Here is a 3,540-nt window from a genome sequence, read left to right as displayed (position 1 = left end):
GTGTAACTGATTGGCTGTACAGTAAACAAATATAAGCCACATTTAAATTCTAATTTTTAATATCTAATTTAACAAAAACAATGATACTTAATTAGGCCATATTAAAATAAGTTCTCTGAAGGTTAACTACAGCTGAATAGTACATTGGCAATGTAAATAATGTATTAGGTTGTAAAAACTGTAGTGGAAAAACTTTTTGCTGGACATTATGAATTAGTCATTTGTGTCAGGGAATGCCATATATCAAGGATATCACTCACAAGATGAATAATTCATTGTGTGGATAGAAGCAATCTTGACTTCGACTTTTGTCGGAAAATACAACAATTATATATTCATATCATAAAATAGCTTGTTGCATATAAAATAACTAATACAATTCACCAAAATTCGTCAAATATCCGTAGCTTCCTGGGGCTTCGCCCGGGTTAAAAAAAAAAAAAAAAAAAAATCAAAATTTTGGAAAAAAATATTGTTTTTATTATTCTGGTATTTTTCACTATTATAGCAAAGGCTACTTGTATACACAGTTTAGAACTGTCTCTTATACACGTTGTTCACCAGATGTAAGTACTATTTTACAGCATATCAAAAAGCTCAGATATTACTAGACTTGGGCGGGCTGCGCCAAATGAAATAGGCCTAGTACAGTGTAAGCCTACAGTATAGACTATACTATAGTGAGTGCGCGGTGGGTACAGTGGATTTGGCTCTGAAGTTTAACCGGTTGGATTCACTGAACCAAAACAAAGGGTGCAGGTCAACTCGGCCACAAGTCAACTCGGCCACAGTCAACTCGGCCACAAGTCAACTCAGCCACAAGTCAACTCGGCCACAAGTCAACTCGGCCACAAATCAACTCGGCCACAAAAATTTTGGCTTTTGCAACTCGGCCACAAGTCAACTCGGCCACAAATCAACTCGGCCACAAGTCAACTCGGCCACAAGTTATTTAATGTAAATCTAAGTTTTTGCATCCTTTTTCTTCAATATATGATTGAAATAATAGTATTATTTATTTTAACAAATAGTAATAATACTAGTATGGTAATAATAACGATATTTAAATATCAATTTTAATAACTAATTAGTGATAATAACGATATTGAAGGTGATAATAGCAATAATACAATAATAAATTAAAGATAATGTTTATTTTTATAATAATATAGGCCTAATAACTAATTAGTGATAATAACGATATTGAAGGTGATAATAGCAATAATACAATAATAAATTAAAGATAATGTTTATTTTTATAATAATAGTAATACTAATTAGTAATAATAATAATAATGATTTATGATACTAGGCCTACTTAGTAATAATAGGGTAATAATATCGATAATAAAGGTGACAACAACAACAATAATATTAATAATAATAATAATATGAGAAAAATACTAATAAAACGCCAATAACAACAACTTATTTAATGTAAATCTAAGTTTTTGCATCCTTTTTCTTCAATATATGATTGAAGTAATAGTATTATTTTTTTAACAAATAGTAATAATACTAGTATGGTAATAATAACGATATTTAAATATCAATTTTAATAACTAATTAGTGATAATAACGATATTGAAGGTGATAATAGCAATAATACAATAATGAATTAAAGATAATGTTTATTTTTATAATAATAGTAATACTAATTAGTAATAATAATAATAATGATACTTAATACTAGGCCTACTTAGTAATAATAGGGTAATAATATCGATAATAAAGGTGACAACAACAACAATAATATTAATAATAATAATAATATGAGAAAAATACTAATAAAACGCCAATAACAACAACTTTTTAAATTACTATTATTAAAATTATAATACTAATAAGACTAATATATAATTATAATAATAATATGAATAACAATAATAAAAAATCGAAAATTATTACTATAAATATATGTACTATATATATATATGTAATAATAATAATAATAATATCAGCAAAAATTTGAACAATATATAATGTTAAATGCTAAGACTAATAATTAATATTAAAACTAACGGTAATAAAAACAACAATAATGATAACAACAATGACAACAATAATAACAGCAATAATAATAACAATTAGTACAATGTAGTACCTATAAGAGACAGGGCTTATGGTTATAGGTGACTTGACATTATTTGGCCGAGTTGATTTGTGGCCGAGATGACTTGTGGCCGAGTTGACTTGTGGCCGAGTTGACTGTAGCCAAACTTTTTGTGGCCGAGTTGACTTGTGGCCGAGTTAACGTGTGGCCGAGTTGACTTGTGGCCGAGTTGACTTGTAACCGAGTTGACTGTGGCCGAGTTGACTTGTGGCCGAGTTGGATCGAATTCAAACAAACACACACTGCTAGGCTAAAGCCTACAAACAACGAAAACAGTTAAGCAGGGAGATGTTACATCTCCCTGGTTAAAGCTTACCTTAAATTAAAGGTGTTTTTTTTTTCTGTCTAGACAAAAAAAAAAGTGTTTGATTGCTGACACACCGCCGTCAATAACGAAAGCGGCCAAAGAACACACCAGCCAAAGAAAGAACATTGATCTGACGTATCATACAGGAGCAGGAGGCTTCTCTGAATTTGGGGAAATTCCCAGCGTTGAATCTGCTTGGTAATGACGACTCCTGATTGGTCGGATTCCTCTGACGATAATTCTTAGAATTGCTAATTGCAAGAACATCGATTAGTCAAACGAGTCGAGCGCTGTTACATGGATGACCGAAGTGCCAAATTTTTGGGTTAAAAAAAAAAAAAAAAAAAAATCAAAATTTTGGAAAAAAATATTGTTTTTATTATTCTGGTATTTTTCACTATTATAGCAAAGGCTACTTGTATACACAGTTTAGAATGTACATGATCATTCTTTATTTAGAAATAAGCAAATAAGAATGAACAAATGAAGAAAATAAAAGATTTTTTGGGGCGAAGTCATTTAAAAAAAATGCATCCCCCTCCCAAATTTCAAGAGGTCTACTTTTTGGGTCCTACTATTTCACTGAACGGCGGTCTTAATTATCGCAAATTTCATTTCCCAGCTCTTCTAAACTTTCATTTTTAATAGGCCAAATAGCCTGGGTGCAGTAGGAAATTAGCAGGAAAAAAGTAAAAGAAAATTTATTTTTGGTTTTTCTGAATCAGTATATCATATAGTGTCTCAGAAAAAAATCCCTATTCTTAGAGCATTCATTTTTTTTTTTTATAGCACTTTGAAATTTTTACATAAGATATCCTATTTTGGACTAATTAAGATGGGGGTAGAGGATATAAATGTATGTTTTTAGTCACTTTTACATATTATATGTATATCAAATGTAACTAGAACTTGGCTAAATAGTTACTCTTCACTCTCTCGTTAAAAAAATTTAATCGGAATGATGACGTCATCACAAAAAATTCCAAGGTGGCTGCCATTTTGGCGATAAAACATTTTTATAATGTAAAATTAACTTTATTGTTATCAGAGCAATTTCAAAACAATGTTATACATACAACAATAAAATAAAACATACACACACACACACATATATATATAT

At 29.8% G+C, this 3,540-nt stretch overlaps 1 protein-coding gene across 1 annotated transcript in view; it reads right to left on the bottom strand.

The window, feature by feature from the left end:
• LOC117104506 (protein NO VEIN-like) overlaps window positions 1-2,555 on the bottom strand; it is a 43,206-nt gene extending 40,651 nt beyond the window's left edge. Inside the window, exon 1 of the mRNA XM_033245357.1 lies at window positions 2,430-2,555. The gene's annotated coding sequence lies outside the window, so the exon portion shown is untranslated. The remainder of the gene's footprint in view (window positions 1-2,429) is intronic.
• Window positions 2,556-3,540: the final 985 nt, after the last annotated feature.

The sequence above is a fragment of the Anneissia japonica genome, unplaced genomic scaffold (assembly GCF_011630105.1).
Source record: "Anneissia japonica isolate Jap-2015-1 unplaced genomic scaffold, ASM1163010v1 scaffold287600_len331809_cov165, whole genome shotgun sequence".
In the NCBI taxonomy this organism is placed as follows: Eukaryota; Metazoa; Echinodermata; class Crinoidea; order Comatulida; family Comatulidae; genus Anneissia; species Anneissia japonica.
Note: the sequence above shows the minus strand (reverse complement) of the source record. Positions and strands in the feature narration are given on the sequence as shown.